General features: G+C 41.1%; 1 pseudogene; it reads left to right on the top strand.

The window, feature by feature from the left end:
- The first annotated feature begins 942 nt into the window (after positions 1 to 942).
- LOC118629298 lies at positions 943 to 2,826 on the top strand (annotated as a pseudogene).
- The last annotated feature ends 6,258 nt before the right edge of the window (positions 2,827 to 9,084 follow it).

Here is a 9,084-nt window from a genome sequence, read left to right on the forward strand (position 1 = left end):
AGAAGGAAACTTTTGTCCTCCCCCCTTACCTGCCTAAAGGAATTCAGATAGAAAAACCTGCTTAAAGGCAGGAAGACCACCTTAGCATAATGACCTAGATTACAGTGGTTCTCAGCCTTCCTCTGAACCACAGGCCGACGCTCTAACCGCTGAGCCAAACTGGCCAGGGCGGTTCTCAACCTACCTAGCACCGCGACCCTTTAATGCAGTTCATGTTGTGGTGACCCCCAACTACAAAATTATTCTCGTTGCTACTTCATAACTGTAATTTTGCTACTGTTATGTCTTAGGTGACCCCTGTGAAAGGGTCGTTCAACCCCAAATGGGCCATGACCCCCAGGTTGATTGCCGCTGACCTAGAAGCATCTGTTTGCTAAGACTGTTTTCTAGGTCCCATTGCTTCTGGGTGGCCTGGCAAGACTGTTCACCAAATATTTGCTCTTTCTCATCTACCCGTGAATAGCCTATTTTCCCTTTAAAGTCCCAACTCCCTGCTCCCCCTCTTCTTAGTCCGGAATGGCACATAAGCCTCAAATGCCCTATTTGTCCTCAGGTCCCATATTCTTAGGGAACCCCAGTATGTACATATGTAATAAATCTGGTTATTTTCTCCTATTATTCTGTTGCATGTCGATTTTATTATTAGGCCAGGCAGGAGAACTTAGAAGAGTAAAAGACAAATTATTGTTCTTCCCTACAGAGGCAATCATGTGGAATTGAGTTGGGTGCTCCCTCATCAGGAAGGGGAATAAAGTATCTGGCTTTAAAGTATTACAACGATGCATGATGGAAGGGTTAATTAAAAGTGCCTATTCATATGTTGTGGAGAGGGGTTGCCTCCTATGAGCTTGCAGAGTAGTAGACATAGCATGGGGGAACATAGAGATAAATGGGGGGGGGGCTGATGTTAGAGTACTGGTTCTGTCAATCAGGGTGGCAACTATGGTTACTCAGGTAAATATAAGTGTATATCCAATACTATAGGATGGAGTTAGCATAAGAAATTTGCTATAGGACATATCTGAGAGGCAAAAAAAGATTGCACTAGAATGCCTGCAGCAATCCCATTATTTTCATTGCAGTATAAATGGTTTGTTAAAATGAAATAAGCTAAGAGCCACTTTTTCACAACAGGTTTGCCACCAGAACACAGGTGTTGTGAAAACCACCACTAAATTAAACCCAAAATGGGAAAAGACTCATATCAACATCATCGTCATCGGACACGTAGATTCCACTACAACTACTAGCCATCTGATATACAAATGTGGCGGGATTGACAAAAGAACCATCAAAAAAATTGAGAAGGAGGCTGCTGAGATGGGGAAGGGCTCCTTCAAGTATGCCTGGGTCTTGGATAAACTGAAAGCTGAACGTGAGTGTGGTATCACCACTGATATCTCCCTGTGGAAATTCGAGACCAGAAGTATTATGTGACCATCATTGATGCCCCAGGAACAGAGACTTCATCAAAAACATTATCACAGGCACATCTCAGGCTGACTGTGCTGTCCTGATAGTTGCTGCTGGTGTTGGTGAATTTGAAGCAGGCATCTCCAAGAACGGGCAGGCCCGTGAGCATGCCCTTCTGGCTTACACACTGGGTGTTAAACAATTGATTGCTGGTGTTAACAAAATGGATTCCACTGTGCTTCCCTACAGCCAGAAGAGATACAAGGAAATCGTTAAAGAATTCAGCACCTATATTAAGAAAACTGGCTACAATCCTGACACAGAAGCATGTGTGCCAATTTCTGGTTGGAATGGTGACAATATGCTGGAGCCAAGTGCTAACATGCCTTGGTTCAAGGGATGGAAAGTCACCTGTAAAGATGCCAATGCCAGTGGAAGCACACTGCTTGAAGCTCTGGATTGCATCCTACCACCAGCTCGTTCAACTGACAAGCCCCTGTGTCTGCCCCTCCAGGATGTCTACAAAATTGGTGGCATTGGTACTGTCCCTGTGGGTGGAGTGGAGACTGGTGTTCTCAAACCTGGCATGGTGGTCACCTTTGCTCCGGCCAATGTTACAACTGAAGTAAAGTCTGTTGAAATACACCGTGAAGCTTTGAGTGAAGCTCTTCCTGGGGACAATGTGGGCTTCAATGTCAAGAACGTGTCTTCAAAGATGTTAGTCGTGGCAGTGTGGCTGGTGACAGCAAAAATGACCCACAATGGCCCTGGCCAGTTTGGCTCAGCGGTTAGAGCGTCGGCCTGCGGTCCAGAGAGACCCGGGTTTGGTTCCCGCTAAGGGCACGTACTTCGGTTGCAGTTTGTCCCTGGCCCTGGTTGGTCGTGCGGGTGGCAGCCACTCGATGTGTCCCTTTCACATCGATGTTTCCCTCTCTCTCTCTTCCTCTCTCTCCCTCCTACTCTATCTATACAAAAAAATGGAAAAATGTCCTCGGATGAGGATTAAAAAAAAAAAAAAATGACCCACAATGGAAGCAACTGGCTTCACAGCTCAGGAGATTATCCTGAACCATCCAGGCCAAATCAGTGCTGGCTATGCACCTGTGCTGGATTGTCACATGGCTCCTATTGCTTGTAAATTTGCTGAGTTGAAGGAGAAGACTGACCGTCGTTTGGGGATAAAGCTGGAAGACGGCCCTAAATTTTTGAAATCTGGTGATGCTGCCATTGTCGATATGGTTCCTGGCAAGCCCACGTGTGTTGAGAGTGTCTCTGACTATCCCCCTCTGGGCCGCTTTGCTGTTCATGACATGAGACAGACAGTTGCTGTCGGTGTCATCAGAGCAGTGGACAAGAAGGCAGCTGGAGATGGCAGTCACCATATCTGCCCAGAAAACTCATAAGGCTAAATGAATATTACCCCCAATACCTGCCACCCCAGTCTTAATCATTGGTGGACCCAGTACTTCTTATCTCAATTGGCCATTTAGGTTTAATAGTAAAAGACTGGTTATTGATTACAATGTACTGTAAAAACTTCAAAAGAAAAGGAGAATGTTTTGTGGACCATTTGGTTTCTTTGTGGGTGTGGCAGTTTTTAGTTTCTAAAATCAGTACTTTTTAATGGAAACAACTTGACCAAAAATCTGTCACAGAATTTTGAGTCCCATTAAAAGTTTAATAAGAACATAAATAAATAAATAAATAAACAAATAAGCAAGCTAAGGGCTAGTGGTGTGGACAGAGATAATTTCAAGGTTTCAAAGAAGGTTAATGCCCCTGCAGGCCTGGAGATAGGCTCTGGGAGAAGGGCATACAGAGTGAGCCAGGGCTGAGAAATTCAGAATCCATTGATGGCAGTAGCCACCTACTACTCCTCAAAATTTATGTAACTGGCTTTTGTTTTCTTGTCCGTATGGGGGAGAGGGGTGGGCAAAATTGACACCAGGCATTTTAGGGTGGAATTTTTGAATGCTCTGAGATATCTCATGTCCTAAGTACCAGTCGTTTGTACCCATTAAACTTTAGATCTGGAGGCCTTATGACCGTGTCCATCTAGTGCCTTTAAGAGAGTAAGGGAGCTATGGCCAATGTGGCTCAGTTGGATGGAGCATCATCCCAAGCACCAAAAGGCTGAGGGTTCGATTCCTAGTCAGGACACATATATATGTTTCAGGTTTGATCCTGGGGGGACATATGGGAGACAACCAATGTTTCTCTCTCTTTCCCTTCCTCTCTTTCTTAAATCAGTTAACATACTCTGGTGAGGATTAAAGAGAGAGAGAGAGAGAGAGAGAGAGAGAGAGAGAGAGAGAGAGATGGAATCTGTAAGAGTTCCCTGCTCAATTTAATTACAGAGCAAAAGGTAAATATATTGCAGTAGCATGAAACTTTGGGTAAAGGTTATATAGAGTCTAATCTGGCTTTAAAGACTTGGGAATGCCCGGCCATGTGGCTCAGTGGCTGAGCGCCATCCCATGCACCAAGAGGTCACTGGTTCCATTCCAGGACTGGGCACATCCCCATTTTGCAGACTTGATCTCCAGTAGGGGGCATGTAGAAGGCAGCTGATCTATCTCTGTCTGTCTCTCTCCCTCTCACTTTCTATCTAAACATCAATAAAAACATATTTAATAATAATAATAATAATAGGACTTGGAAAAATATTGAAGGAGACTACAATATCCCTGAGGAACGAAAGTCTACAGTAATTGTCTCCTTTCAAATGTAAATGCAAAAAGAAATTGTGAGCTAAGATGCGAATGGATTGAAAAGAAAGCTGAGCAGAATGTGAAATTGGAGGCCAAGAGAATGGAGGCTACACAGACTATCTCCCAGGACCAAATGGGAATTACAACTAAAATAAAGACAAATCCTCGGGAAAAAAGCAACAGAAAAGCATCAGGACAGGACCATATAACCAGGGACACTGGTAGGATCTGCGGAGGCACAAAAGGGTGGTGGGCTGGGAACCCACGGACAGCAGCAGTCTTAGCTGTGAGCAGCGCCCTTGGGGAATAAAGACCAAGCCTGCTCCACAGCGCAGAAAGCCAGGACAGAGCACTAAAATAGCCACAGCCACTCACCTAGGGGCTCCAATAGAGGGAAGGCAGACTGGGCTGGAACTCTGTGGGGACACCCAGGATTTGGAGGGCACTCAGAGTTTTTGCTGAGTTGCGGCCACAAAGGTCGGTGGCCAGTGTGTTCCTTCCCTGAGCTGTGGGGAAAAGCAGAAGTCCCCACCCCGCCCAGAGACTCAGCCTTTCCCAGGTGAAGCAAAGAAATGCAAATTGAGGTTCATTAACAACCAGCATCTGCCCCACCCTCGGGAAATCCTTTTATGCAGAACACCAGGGCTACAATCCAAGGCGTTGAGTAACTGAGACTACTAGCCTCCAGTAAGAAGCTAGAGGATAATTGAACCTTTGCTGGGCTTGCAAATCTACCCAGAAAAGTTAAGACTTGACAGTGGTGTTTAACATGGGCCCACCCAGGATCATCCAAACCCAGTAGAGGGAGCCACAAATAGGAGAACACCAACACCCGCAGGGAAAATTTGGCAGACTCCAAAACCCCCTGAGATAGCCAAAATGGTGAAACAAAGAAACAAATCCCAAATGAAAGAACAAGAGAACTCAATCAAAGATGAGTCCAATGAAATGCAGCTAAGCAAATTATCAGAGGTAGAGTTCAGAGCCATGATCTTGAGGAAGCTCAACAACATGAGTAAGGACATCAGCACAATGAGTAAAGATACAGAAACATTGAAAACCAACCAAGTGGAAATGAAGAATGACATAGCAGAAATTAAGAACACATTGGAAGGACTAACCAGGAGAGTAGAAGAAACTGCGGACCGGATCAGTGAATTAGAAGACAGGGTAGAAAAAGTCAACCAATTATAAAACCAAAAGGAATAAACAATTAAAAAACAGGAAGATAGCTTAAGAGAACTGTGGGACAACTGGAAACGTAATAACATTCACATCATAGGAGTCCCCGAAGAGGAAGAAAATGGGCAAGGTTAGAGAATATATTTGAAGAAATAGTGACATAAAACTTTCCTAACTTGGTGAAAGAAGAAGGCATTTAAGTTCAAGAAGCACAGAGAGCCCCAAGTAAGAAAAACCCAAACAGGCCCACACCAAGGCACATAGTAATTAAAATGCCAAAAATTAAAGACAAAGAGAATCCTAAAGGCAGCAAGAGATAAGCAACAGGTTATGGACAAAGGAACCCCCATAAGGCTACTAGCTGACCTCTTGACAGAAACACTGTAGGCAAGAAGGGGGTGGCATGAAGTAATCAAAGTCATGAAAAACAAGGATCTGAATCCAAGACTATTCTATCCAGCAAGGCTATCATTCAAAATAGAATGTCAAATAAAGAGCTTTCCAGACCAAAAAAAAACAACAAAAGGCTAAGGGAATATATTAACACCAAACCAGCACTGCAATATATGCTAAAAGGACTGCTGCAATTAGTAGAATAATAGGAAGAAAGACTCACATAGGTTGAAAGTGAAGGGATGAAGAAAAAATCTTTCAAGCAAAGGGAAATAAAAAAAAACAACCTGGGGTAACAATACTCATATCTGATAAAGTAGATTTCAAAATGAAGGCAATAACTAGAGACAAAGAAGGACACTACATAATATTGAAAGGATCTATCCAACAGGAAGATATAACATTGGTAAACATACATGTACCCAATTTAAGAGCACCAACATATATTAAAAATATTTTGGAGGATTTCAAAGGAGAAATCAACAGCAATACAACCATAGCAGGAGACTTCAACACCCCACTCACATCACTGGATATATCATCTAGACAAAAAATTAACAAGGAAACAGATTCTAAATGAAGCGCTAGATCAAATGGATTTAATAGATATCTACAGAGAATTACACCCCAAAATTGCAGAATTCACATTCTTCTCAAGTGCACATGGGACATTCTCAAAGTTAGACCACATGATAGGACACAAACTAAGTGTCTACAAGTTCAAGAAGACTGAAATCATATCAAGCATCTTCTCAGATCACAATGGCATGCAACTAGAAATCAATTGCAACAAGAACATGCAAAGACATTTGAACACATGGAGGCTAAATAACATGTCATTGAAAAATGAATGGGTTACCATGGAGGTCAAGGAAGAAATTATAAACTTCCTGGAAAACAATGAAAATGAACACACAATAACACAAATCTATGGGATGCAGCGAAAGCAGTTCTGAGAGGGAAGTTCATAGCACTACAGGCCCACCTCAAGAAGCAAGAAAAATTTCTAATAAACTATGTAACCTCACAACTAGAAAGCAAACAGAAAGAAAACCACAGATAAAGTAGAAGGAAGAAAATAGTAAAGATCAGGACAGAAATAAATGACATGGAGCCCCCCCCCCAAAAAAAAAAAAAAAATTTCAAACGATCAATGAAACAAAGAGCTGGTTCTTTGAAAAGATAAACAAGAATAATGGACCATTAGCTAGACTTATCAAGAAACAAAAAAGAGAACCCAAGTACACAAAATCAGAAATGAAAGAGAAGAAATAATAACTGACACCACAGAAATACAAAGGATTGTTAACAGATATTATTAACAATTATACGGCAACAAATTCGACAATTTAAGCCAAATGGACTAATTTCTAGAAACACGTAGTCTTTCAAAACTGAACTGGGAAGAGATAGAAAACTTGAACAGACCAATAACAACAAAAGAAATTGAAGAGGTAATCAAGACTCTCTCAGCAAACAAAAGCCCAGGCCCGGACGCCTTCACAGGGTATTTTACTGAACACTCAAAGAAGTACTAATACCCATTCTATTCAAATTATTTCAAAAATTCAAGAAGGAAGACTTCCAAGCTCATTTTATGAGGCCAGAATAATTCTGATTCCAAAACCAGAAAAAGATACTACAAAGAAAGAAAACTACAGGCCAATATCCCTCATGAACATAGATGCTAAGATCCTGAACAAAATACTAGCAAATCGATCTGGCAATACATCAAAAAATTTATTCACCATGACCAAGTGGGATTCATCCCAGGGATGCAAGGATGGTACAACATTCACAAATCAATGAATGTGATACACCACATAAACAAAATGAAAAATAAAAATCATATGATCATATCAATAGATGCTGAAAAAGCATTCGACAAAATCCAGCACCAATTTCTAATAAAAATGCTCAGCAATCTGAGAATAGAGAGTTCATATCTCGACATAATAAAGGCCATATATGAAAGATCCAAAGCCAACATAATACTCAATGGGCAAAAACTAAAAGCATTTCCCTTAAGAACAGGAACAAGACAAGGATGCCCACTTTCGTCACTCCTATTTAACATAGTACTGGAAGTCTTAGCCACAGCAATCAGACAGAAAGAAAAAATAAAAAGGATCCAAATTGGAAAGGAGGAAGCGAAACTGTCATTATTCGCAGATGACGTGATACTATACGTAGAAAACCCCAAAGACTCCATCAAAAATTTACTAGACTTAATAAATGAATTTGGCAAAGTAGCAGGATACAAAATTAACGTCAAGCAATCGATGGCATTCTTATACACCAAGGATGAACTCACAGAAAGAGAAACTAAGAAAACAATCCCATTTACCATTGCAGCAAAAAAAAATTAGGATCCTAGGAATAAACTTAACAAAAGACATAAAGGACCTATTTGCAGAAAATTACAGGTCATTGAAAAAAAAAATAGGGGAAGATATAAAAAACTGGAAGCACATACCTCGTTCATGGTTTGGGAAAATTAACATCATTAAAATGTCCATACTACCCAAAGCAATCTATAGATTCAATGCCATCACCATCAAAATACTGATGACATACTTCACAGAACTAGAACAAATACTTCAAAAGTTCATTTGGAACCAAAAAAAGACCCTGATTAGCTACAGCAATCTTGAAAAAGAAGAACAAAGTTGGAGGGGTCACGTTACCAGATTTCAGGTTATACTACAAAGTCACTATAATCAAAACAGCCTGGTACTGGCACAAGAACAGGCATATGTACCAGTGAAACGTAACACAGAACCCAGAAATGGACCCAAGGCAATATGCTCAATTAATATTTGACAAAGGTGGCAAGAGCACACAGTGGAGTCAAGACAGCCTCTTTAATAAATGGTGTTGGAAAAATTGGACAGCTACATGCAAAAAAATGAAGCTAGAGCATCATCTTACACCATACACAAGAATAAACTCAAAATGGATAAAAGACTTAAATGTGACCTGTGAATTCATAAAAATCCTAGAAGAAAATGTAGGCAATAAAATTTCAGACATCATACACAGCAGAATTTTCAGATACATCACCAAAGGCAACAGAAACAAAGGAGAAAATGAACACATGGGACTACATCAAACTCAAAAGCTTCTGCACAGCAAAAGAAACAATCACCAAAATGGAAAGGCAACCAACTATATGGGAGAGCATAATTGCCAACGATACATCAGATAAGGGGTTAATTTCCAAAATATGTAAAGTGCTCATACAACTCAACAAAAGGAAGACAAAGAACCCAATTAAAAATGGGCAGATGAACTAGACACCTCTCCAAACAGGACATACAAATGGCCAAGAGACATATGAAGAAATGTTCAACATCACTGATCATCAGAGAGATGCAAATTAAAC

Source organism: Molossus molossus, unplaced genomic scaffold, assembly GCF_014108415.1.
Source record: "Molossus molossus isolate mMolMol1 unplaced genomic scaffold, mMolMol1.p scaffold_m16_p_14, whole genome shotgun sequence".
Lineage (NCBI taxonomy): Eukaryota > Metazoa > Chordata > Mammalia > Chiroptera > Molossidae > Molossus > Molossus molossus.